General features: G+C 33.1%; 1 pseudogene; it reads right to left on the reverse strand.

The window, feature by feature from the left end:
- Positions 1–205: 205 nt before the first annotated feature.
- On the reverse strand, positions 206–11,526 carry LOC111719776 (annotated as a pseudogene).
- Between the last annotated feature and the right edge of the window lie 456 nt (positions 11,527–11,982).

Consider the following 11,982-nt stretch of genomic DNA (forward strand, 5'->3'; position numbering starts at 1 on the left):
GTTTGAGAGATATTGCAAATATAAAATTAATAGACCTTTGCAATAGATTTGATAAAGAGGTTGAAATGTAGTGAAAAATTGAGGATCATAGAGGTTGTGGGTCTAGGAGATTGGAAGTATCCTTGATTGTAATAGGAAAGTTTGAAAAGGAAGTGGGTTTTTGAGGAAAATAAATTCAGTTTTGGACACATTGAATTTAAGCTATCTATTGGACATCCAATTTGAGATGTCTGAAAATTTGTTGTTCTCTTTGAAGCATCTCACCATCCTCCGAGTAACCTGTTACTGTGGAGAACAAAGATATGGTGCCTGGTCTGGCTACTATTGCTGCATAAGACTGAGATAAATGAAAGTTTGAGGTCATTTTATTTTTTCTCTTTTGTCTTTCTCAAGCCAAGAAAACTGTGAGTCTGATTAAGATATACTCTCCTGTCTTGAGGGTCTAAATGTTAAAATCATCCATCAGATGATATGACTAATAGACTTGGCAACTTCTGAATAGTAGAAAAGGTGCAGATGTTCTTCTGATCAGAGAAATTCAAAAGCACAATGCCAAAGGCTCTGTCCTGGTTCATCATATCTGATATTCGAGAAGGAATGTAGCAGACATGAATATCTTTTTCATGTAACCATTCTAGGTTGAGGAATCAGTAGGAAATTAGATTGTCCAGTTTGAAATGGGCACTTTTTGTTTGCTGAATGCACAAAGGAATTGTGAGAACATGTTGAAAACTAGAGAATTGATATTTATCTAACTTTTCATTCCTCTCCTAAACTTATAAAAGTTTTTGTCCTTCAGAGATAGAAAATGCCTATTGGCTATCTTTGATCCTACAGAGTTATGGGTGATGGTACCCAGTAGACCATCATGGCCAGGAATTGTGCAGATTGTTTTCAGAGTATTTCCATCATAAAGTACAATTTCCCTACTAGTCAAGCTTTCAGAGTAGGCAAGGCAAGAATTGGAATGATTAATAGATAGAACAAACAAATCTGTTGCGTTTACAGATATATCTAGGATAGTTTCAACAGCTTCATATCTTTAATGTTGTGAATATAAATGGATTCCTCCAGGTACACCAATAGCCTAATTTGTTATTTGTCCTTTCTTGAAGAGTACCTTCTTTCTTGATATGAAGGAAGGTGGTAATATGACTTGCAAGTGAATTGGATTTAAATGAGGGAGGACTGTACAAAGTCACTAGTCTCACTTTCTTCTCTGGAGCCATCTGGGTCCAATGACAAGATATTGATTAGGATGACTAGAGATAGTCCTCCTTTGATCATCTTATCAAAGGAAGAGATACATTGGCCAAGGACAATACAAATATAGAATATTATAAAACTTTGCTGAGAAGACTAGTAGAATATTATGAGAAGTATCACCTCATAAAAGAGCAATAAGTATATGTGTGAGGAACAAGTTTAGAGAGAGTTTGGTAAGAGAACAAAGCAAAAACATCCCTTTGGGATATTTAAGGACTGAACTAGAGGAAACAAACCAAATGGCTGAGAAATGAAAATGATTTGAAAACATTTTTGTAAAAAAAAACCAAACCTCTAATCATCAAGGACTGTGGAACCACTCCATTTGAAGTCTAATATTAGCCTCCAGTGTACTACTTCCTGAGAGAGTAGAAATGGCATTAATGAAACTAAAAATGGAGAAAAAACCCAACTAGACAGATTTTTTTCAGATGACATTATTTTGAGGGTTATGAATCTTATTAGTAATATAATATATAAAATATAACATAAGGCATCAAAAAAAGGGAAGTATGCTTACAAAAATAGTTTGCTAATATCATGAAGGTGGATCAGTTCCACGTCTAAATTGAATCCAGCCTCCCTAGAAATACTGAGATCCCATAAATTTCAGGCTAAGAACTATGAATGGATGGATAAATTAAACCAGACAAAATAGTTTGTTTATCATTATACATATTTTGAAGAGATACTAAAAAAGGGACAGCTGAATCTAAGATTATAATAGAATAACAGAAGATACTGGAATGCTTTTATGAAATTGAAGTTCTTTAAAATATCCTAAGCTACTTCTTGAAGCAAAAAAAGGCCCCCATCTTTTTTGGATACCATTATTTATCTCCTAGTGCTGTATGGCTACATACAGCTAAAACTGAAGTTAGGGATCTCTTAAAGCACAGCAGAGATACTATGGTGGACATGAACAGACTGCAAATCATTATAAATGATGAATGGTTCAGGTAATATAAGTTTAAAGGTAATACCAGAAAAATGTTTGAATGAAATGAAAAATGGCCCACTCATGTTGTGAATACAAAGAACTGATAAAAGGTCCTTATAAGGACTTTATTCAGGTCAATTATGGAAAAGATTTTAATGTTTCTCCTTTTTAAAGAGCTCTTGGTTTTCACATTCTTGTATTTTCATGTTTTATACATCAATATTGAGTTACCCAGTACAATCTGCCAGGTCATCTTAAGCTGCAAAGGCTTTGAGCATGGTTCCAATGATGTTCTATATGTTTATTGCCTTAGGTCCAGGTTGGAAATTATATACTCTCCCTCCCCTCCACCCCCCTTTCTCTGTCTTTTTCTCTCTGTCGCTGTCTCGGTCTTTATCTCTCTCCATATATGTTTATATCTTTCTAGTTATCTCAAAGGATAGATTGTGGTTTGAATTGGTAAAGAGAACATTCACATTTTGTTACAGGTAATTTATAAATTCTTGTTGGCTGATTGACTAACAAGCCATCTTGGCCCTAGAAAACAGATGCTGAAACACATTTCCCTTCTCACTGTAAAGAAGTGGGTACTGTGGTTTTGAAAGCACATATATTGGAAGATGTGGCCATTTCATCAGTTTTACCTTGTTAAAAAGAAAGGTTGAACTTGTGGAAGGGTATTTAAAGAAATTACCATTCTATAAAAAGCCATAAATACATTAAAATAAAATTTAATTTTAAAGTTGAAATTTAAAAGAGATGAATGACATATTCATTGAAACTCAGAAAACAGAGTCCAACAAAGGACAGAGGCTTTCCATCCAATCCAAAAAGAACTTTTATTAAACATTTACTATATGTCAGGTACTATGCTAAATATTGGGCATACAATTGATAAAAAGAAAGGCAATTGCTGCCCTCAAGGAGCTTACAATCTAACAGGAAGAGCAAGACAGTACACAAAAAGAAGTCAGAAATCACAAGGTGGAAGGACCAAAGGTTCCATTCCGTGAAGTTGAAATCAGGCAAAGCAGCAGATGTAGATTTGAGAGTTCCTTAAATGTTACTTCTTGTACAATTAACTTGCTCAAGCAATATGGTTAGTTAAAATTCATTGTCAAAATCAATTTTGTTTTGGAGAATAATCAAATTTTGCCCAAAGAATCATTAAACTATCTTTACCCTTTGACCCGGAAATAACACAACTAGATCTATTTCCAAAGATGAATAGAGAAAGAAGAAAATAATCTATATTTTCTAAAATGTTTATAACAGCTCTCTTTTTGATGGCAAAACCTAGAAATTCTAGGAATGTCTATTAATTGGAGAATATCTAAACAGGTGATATATGACTGTGATAAAATACTACTGTGCTACAAGAAATGATGAGTTCAATGATATTAGAAAAACATTAAAAGACTTGCATGAAATAATGAAGGATGAAATGAGCAGAACTAAGAAAATCTTGAATACAATAATAGCAACTTTGTTCTAAGAAGGATTTGGAGTAAACAGGTTATCTTAACTATTATAAATACCCAAATAAATAAATATATAAATATAATAAAATTTTTAACTATCAAGGACATATGAAGAAATTAGCTATCTTCATCCAAAGAAAGAACTGTTAAGTACAAGTATGAATAGAGTAAATTTACATTAATATGCAAATTTATATGTAAATATATACTATGTGATAAGATATCTATATACACACACTTCCATGTACATATACATACATATAGGTGTATATATATTAAATATATATTAAACTATCTATAAAGACATACATAACATACATATATCTATTACACATAGATATATATGTATGTGTATATATGTATATCTATATCTATTTGCGTCTAATTGTTGTGGTCTATAGTGTGGGGGTATATAGAGGGATGAAAAGAAAGAATAAAAGGAGTTTACATTATAATTTATATATTTAAAAGGAATAGCAAATTATATATAGTAGAAATACAATTTCATGTGTAAACATCTTTTTATTATGATGTTATGGAAATGCTTGTTTATTCCATAAATTTAAAAAGAACTGAAGCTCCTTGCTTTGCAATTTTTATTGTGAATGCTTTTCATACTTGAAGATAAAGCAATGTATCACATCAGTCAGTCAGCCTGCTTAGATATTCAGAGAGTGGGCTTCTTTTCATTCCAAGAAGAACTTTTCTTGTGAACACCATCAAAATTATACAATGTTTATTTTCAGGGAAACACTAAATAAGCAGAATTCAGAGCCATTACTTCCCATTTCGATTCTAATGTGTGTGTTATTTTTGAATTAGGTTTTCTGAAAATTTTCAAGAAAACATGTATGTTTGAGTCAAAACAAAGGAGAGTTAGCATTTTAATTGTCACTGTTAGCATTATTAGGAATGGAACAATTTTGTTTGCCTTGAAACAAGTATAAATATAAGCAATTCAAACTTAATAGCAAAATGAGTTAGGAAAAGTATTGTCGGCATGCCATTTCCAAACCCCATTTGATGAATAACTTCACAGAAACATTGGGCAAAAGAAAATATTAACCATATTCTTGTCCTTTCATTCTTGTAGAACATAGGAAATGGCTCAATTAGGTACCTATGCCACAGAACACACTTTAAATACTTCTAAAATTATACCTAATTTCCTCTTTGCTAAATTAATCTCTTTTGCCATAAAATGAGACCTTTTCTTCTTTCTACAATCTTATTAATTGCATGGCACTCCACAAGCTCTTGTTGAACTGAAGTTGCTGAATTACTCAAGAAAAGGTCACTTTGTTTCTTGACTACTTGAATACTAATTAGATAGCAACCTCAGGAACAGCTTGTGAGGTGACAGTATACAGTACTTGAACTTTGATATGTAAAAAACTTTTATAATATATAGATTTAGGAATGGGGCAGCTCCAAAATAGATTAACTCAAACTATATGAATGTCAGAAGAATAAAAGAAAAAAAAAAGATCTTAGAATCATAGTGAGCCACAGATGTGTTATCAATCTTTAATTTGTAATTGTGCTTTTAAAAAAGAAAATGTAACACTAGTTTTGATAGCTCTCTTACTAAGACAGCAATAACTGGTAATGCCTTTAAGAGGACAATGGGATCTTAAAAATTAACAATTTACCTGTCATTTTGAGAAGAGTTTGTAAGGAGACTGAAATATTAAGTTATTTTGGAGAGACTATTGATTGTGATGACTGAAAAGAGGACAGAGCAAAAGGACTAGGAGAACTTATTCTTGGAGAGAACTGTTTTTAGTCTTTATCTTGCAAAGAAACATAAAGAGAATTCTTAAAAAAAGACTTTTAATTGGTATCCTGAGAGAATTGAATGATGGGAATGTGTTTCCAGAACTGAGAAGTCAGCATTTGTAGGGATAGCTAGAGAGAGCTTTGATTGTGATATTTCTTACTGCTAATAATTTATGAATAATTGTTTATTATGTCTTTGTTTTATTGCTACTTCCACTGTTAATAAATACTGTTTATTTAACACTAAGAGGATAAGACTGTGTAAAAAAATTAATGATAATCAAAAGCAAAAATTTAATAGAAAAGCAATTTTTACAGTTTATATAATAAATAATATTACTAAATGGGACTTTGGGCTCAGAGATAATTGATTAATTAGAGATTTTCAAATTTTAATCAGTAACAAGAAAATATCATTGTCTTAGAACCCAGAAAGAGAATGAATAAGAAAAGTGAGCTGGTAATAGGTAGGAGTAGTGATCATCTCATCTAAGCTGCATGTGAGGTGAGTCAAATTTAATTCCCTCTTATGCAAACATAATACAATACATTGGTGTGAGGAATTCCAAAAGTGACAATTTTCTTGATTAATGTAGATAAGCAATTCATTTGTAATTGATAGTCTTAGAATATTGACATTGGAAAGCTAAAGATTGTTACAAAAATGATTAAGTTTCAGATGTAAGCAAAGAAGCAAGGACTGGAAAAAAGATTTATTAAAAAAATCTTTAAAAGTTAAATTATTTAGCTTAGAGAAGAACAGATTAGGAAGTCACTCTTCAATTCTATAATTGCAGTTTGGTTCATCAATAATCATTTTTGTGTCTTTTCATTAAATAGCATTTTATTTTTACCCAGTTTCATGTCAAGGAAAAAAATAACTTTCATTTTCTATAAGATTTTGATATATATATATATATATATATATATATATATATATATTTGGACATAGTTCCAAATGTTTCTCCATAATGGCTTGATCAGTTCACAGCTTCACCAACAATGCATTAGTATCCCATTTTCTCTGACATCCTCTCCAACATTTTTTACTTTTCATTTTTGTTACATTAGCCAATCTGGTAGATATAAGGTAGTACCTCAGAATTGTTTTAATGTGCATTTCTCTAATCAAAAGTGTTTAGAGCACCTTTTCATATGCCTAAAGATAGCTTTGATTACTTCATCTGGAAACTATCTGGTAACATCCTTTGCCCTTTTAATTGAAGAACGTCTTTTACTCTTATAACTTTGATTCAGTTCTTTATATATTTGAGTAATGAGGCCTTTATCAGAGACACTTGCTATATAGACTATTTCCCATATTTCTTCTTTCCTTGTAATTTTTGTTGCATTGGTTTTGCTTGTACAAAAAGCCTTTTAATTTAATATAATAAAAAATTATTTTGCATTTTGTAACAGTCTTTAATTCTTCTTTGGTTCTGAATTCTTCCCCTTCCTATAGAACTGATAGGCAAACTATTTCTTGCTCTTCTAATTTGATTATGGCTTGGTACCACATTATGAGGTATAGGTTTATACCTAGTTTGTGTCCTATTGTTTTCCAATTTTCCCAGTAGTTTTTGTCAAATAGGGAGTTCTTATTCCAGAAGCTGGGCTCTTTATAAATAATTTTTAAAAAAAAAATACCCAATATAACTTTTTTGGTTTAGACCAAATACTGCATTTTTTGTATCATATGGGTATTCTAATAGTCACACTATTTTCACCTTAAATTGGATGCATGTGGCTTTGGTAGAACCAAATATGAACCCACATGTTAGTTTTGTCATTTTTGCTTGTGAATAGTAGGGAAACTTGAATTATCAGGCATGCTATCTTCAGGAAGTTTAGCAAATGAAACTTACCAAATCTTCTGGTTGTATCTGATTTTTTATGATTGTAGAGATATTAATTTAATAGCAATGTTGAATTACATAGAAGATCATCATGCAACAGATGGTGACTGTTTCTGCCCTTTCTTCTTTCTGAGGAAAAGATGAGATGGTCATGTAAACTGCATTATAAAGCATTTCCTCTTAAAAATTCATCAAATTGAGTACTACTTTGTATAGAGTGTCATATTAGTAACCAGATGTAAGATATTCTGTGGGATCAATAAAACCCAGTCCTTACCTTCAAGGAGAATGAGATTAGACACATATAAATGTCATACCAAATACAACAAGAAAGTTACCTAAGAGAAATTTTTTTAAAATGGGAAAATCACACATACAATTTACTGAATAACTGGGAAAATGTGAAATTGTATGGGAATATTTTCTTATACTTTCTAGAAGTTTTGTCCCTTTAGAAGGGCTCTGAGTTGTCAGAAATCTTGTGTATCTTCTTAGTCATTGATAGAAGTGGAACAAGGCTACAGGAATGATTAACTGTAGCTCCACTAAATCCCAAAGGAATAGCCTTTGTGACCTTATAAAGTAGCTTCCTATTATATGATTTTTTGGCTTTATCTTTCTTAGAGAGAAGTCATCACTCAGTCAAGTCAAGAAAGATCTTGGTCAATTTAATAGGCACAGGGATTGGACCTATGATTAGATTCATGTAGGAAACTCCCTGGTGAAGAAATTCCTTCTATTTCTCTTGTAACTTACTCTATAATTTAAGGAGTTTCTCAGAGTACTAAGAAGTTAAGACAATTGCTCTGGTCCGGGGGTCAATTTAGTAAATTTAAAAAATTATTTTAAAAATTGGTAACAAAAAATATTTATTTAAATTTTATACTGTTTGTTGAGGTGTCCTTTAAGTACTTATTTATTGGGGCAGCTAGGTGGCTCAGTGGATAGAGCACCAGCCCTGAAGTCAGGAGGACCTGAGTTCAAGTCTGGTCTCAGATATTTCCTAGTTGTGTGACCCTGGGCAAGTCACTTAACCTCAATTACCTCAGCAAGAAAAAAAAAGTAGTAGTTTGTTACTAAGTTTGTGGTAGAATTTTTTACATTGAAGAATTACTTGAAGAAGAGTCAAAGATAGTAGTTGAAATGAGGGGAAATGATATTAACTTTTGATTTGACAGAATCTTACCATAAAATTAAATAAATAATTTGAATATGCAAAAATATGAATTTAGGGGTCTTTGATTATTGTCTTATTATTAATTTACCAAAAAAATCAATTAATCCTCTGGAGGACATAAGTAGATATATAAGAGGAGAAATGTATCCCTGTGATGGTGTTAAGCAAACACATGGGTGTGACTAGGCTTATGCTTATATAATATGTGTTTTCAGTCTAATTGTGTCCAGTAGAATAACATGGTGGAAACAACACATCCAGGGAAGCATCCAACCAAACAGTATCTAGAACAAAAGAGAATTAACTAGTGACTATGAGACTATAGCGGGACAGGTCTGGTGGAAACATGCCATCATTAGAAGATTTTAGTAGTCCTTAAGTGTCAGAGCCATAAATTGACCCACCATGCATATGCATTTCTGCATGTGTGTTTCTACTCTTCCGACTGATGTGTGTATTTTTGAGCTTGCAACATGCCCCAATTTGAGCTTAATCAGATGAAAGTATAATTGGTAAATACTTGATAAAATAAAACATAGATAGTTTTAAATTTAAGTCAATTTGTGACCCCGATGGATCCTTATGTACAGATTAGAGACCCTGTCTCTATTTAAATTTCATGTCTTTTCTCTGAGTGATAATTAAATGTGCATGTTGGTCAGGCTCATGAGTTATTTAGGAGACATGAAGCTACGTTAGAGTATCTTGTATTTGAGGAAGCTTTTCTCTGAAGACCCAGCCCTGGGAGAATCACTATGTTACTGTCATCATTGACACTAACACAAGCTTTTAATTCAACCTTCACATACTGTCAAGTTGCTATTTTTAAAGATCCAGTTTGACCATGTTATTCCATTGCCTGAGCAGGTCTAGTGGCCCCAGCTTCCTTCTAGGATAAAATAAAACTTCTGCATTTGGTATAAAGCCTTCCAAAATTAAACTCCAGCCTATCTTTTCAGTATTATTACACTTTGCTCTTCTTTATACAACCTATGTTCCATCTGGCCTACATTCTCTTCCCTATGTACATTTTATTTCTTTCTATCTTTGTACAGGTTTATATTCCATGCCTGGAATGTACTTCTTACCTTTGCTTTTCAGAATCTTAAACTTGCAGACACTGCTACCAGTGGCCAGAAGGGAGTTAAAAACCTTCCCTTCCTCTGTCTCACATTACTGAGGGGAGTTGTGTAATGGGCTGAGGTTTGAGTTGATGCACTGAGGTCCCAAGTACATGAGGCTAAATAGTAATTGGGCTATACTCTATTAATATACATGATTGGATAAAGAATGGTCCCTGCCCACTCTCCCTGCAAGTCCTGATGTGTTGTATAGGAAATGACGATTTTGGGTGGAGGCTGAGAGAGAGACAGGAAGAGAAGCTGGGAGAGATTGGGCCTGAGTTCGAGACTCCGAGCGGCTGGTTGTGTGGCTGCTGGTCGAGCTAGCTTCTTGACTCAGCTGCACACATTGCTATCGCCGATTCTCTTTCACCTCCGATCCTTCTTCACTGAGAATAAAGACTGACAATTTTCCCCTAACCTGAATTCCTGACTCCTGCTGATTTAAAATACACGATCTTCACAGAGTTGGACATGACTTTATCCTTTAACCTACTACTTCTTATTGCTTCATTTACCATTTTCATTAGATGTGTGATGATTACTATTATCTGGATACTAACTCTCAGATAACTAATTCTGATATCCTAGAATTCCACTTCAAATTAATTCCTGAAGCCCCATCTTTTTGGTAGGGAATAATTTGTCCAAATGTTTCTCTTAAAGATGCTCTTGCCCTTTGCCCTACTACTTTCTCTACTCAAGTAATAACTGACCCAAGTTCTTAACTTGGTATATACAGTAAATGCTGGTCCAACATAGAAGAAAGAGTGCTGAATTTGGAGTCAGAAAGACCAAAAGATAGTAACTCTGTGTTAGTGTGGACCCTGACATATTACTGGGACAAATTATTTAATCTCTCTGTACCTCATTTTCCTTAAGAGTAAAAAAGAATTGATAATAGCATCTGTCTTATAAGGGTTTTGGGAGGATCAAATTATTTTACATAAAGTGCTCTGCAAACCTTAAAGTCACTTAATCCTATTTACCTCAGTTTTCCTGTCTGTAAAGTAAACTGGGAGAAGGGGGGAGGGCGGGATAGCAAACTACCTCAGTATCTTTGCCAATCCAATACTCTAATGGAGTAGTAAATAGTTGAACACAACTGAAACAGTTGACTGACACAGTTATTATGTTTAACTTTCTCTAGAAATTATTATTTTCTTTCATAGGGACTTTCCTGAAGTAAAAAACTTTCTGTACCCAAAAGCTAGGATTGTGCCTAATCCAAAACGATGCTTAATAATTACTTGTTGAATGAATCAATGGATTTCAAAGAATCTGGTCATCTCTCCTTTATATTTCATTAGTGAATGTTATCACTTTAAAACCAGAGGCATAAAAAACTTTTAGAAAGTTTTCTTTTATGGATAATTTCTAATAAATTAATGTTGCTAGTTAATAATTATTAGTGACAATTAACAATTTTATTAAATTTACAGTTAAATGTAAACTGATATTTGTCATAAGGAAAGTTAAGAATCAGGAAAAATACATTCATCTAACTGATAATTCATAGTAGAAAAAGGAAGAAAAAACTTGTCAGAATTTCATTGATCATATATCAAAAAAAGTTCAAGGTTTTGTCAAATACCTCAAATGTGTACCTGTAAAAATAAGCAGGAGAGAGATTCTGAGAGACCCAGTCACTTTTAGATACTTTGAAAGCTTAAGAAAATTGTATTGAAGGTGACAGTGAGTGAAAGGTTTGGCTGGTTTTGTTAACCTAGAAAAGGCATTTTGTCAAACTGCACTTCCTGATTTTGCATTTGGAGACCTGTAATTTATAGTACCAGATTGAGCCTGTGTTGGATGTCATATGTGCTTAGGAATAAACAAGCTATTGCTGGCAGTACCAATTAGGGAGCAGCAGATGCCCAGCACTCTGGGTGATATCCACATCCATGTTTTCCCAGACACCTGTGCTCTGAAGACATCATGGCTTTTTTGTTTTTGTTCTTTTGGCAGCAATCTTGCCTGAGGTATGTTGCACCATATATCCTGGATTCTTACAAGTAGTCTGTCAACAGTCTGTTTAGGAAAATTCTGAGCCCAGTAGTAATAAATGTCCCAGGATCAGCAAAAATCTGCAAAGGAGAAAAATGTCGCTCTAAAATGAATTGTTTATCTTGTGGTGATTTAATTTGTTTCCTTTTTAACAGAATGCCTTTTTTTCCCCGTTAAAGTACTCATAGCCAAAGTGGCAAGGATAGCCGTGGGGGTGGCAAGTAGAATTAACTGAGGGAGCAAGGTCTTAGAAAAGACAGGTGATATAGATTCAGGAGCACAGACAGAAGTCTTGAAATGAAAAGGGCCTAAGGATCAAAGGAGAATGTGTACCAAAACTATGTTAAAAACCATG

Source organism: Sarcophilus harrisii, chromosome 3 (assembly GCF_902635505.1).
Source record: "Sarcophilus harrisii chromosome 3, mSarHar1.11, whole genome shotgun sequence".
In the NCBI taxonomy this organism is placed as follows: Eukaryota; Metazoa; Chordata; class Mammalia; order Dasyuromorphia; family Dasyuridae; genus Sarcophilus; species Sarcophilus harrisii.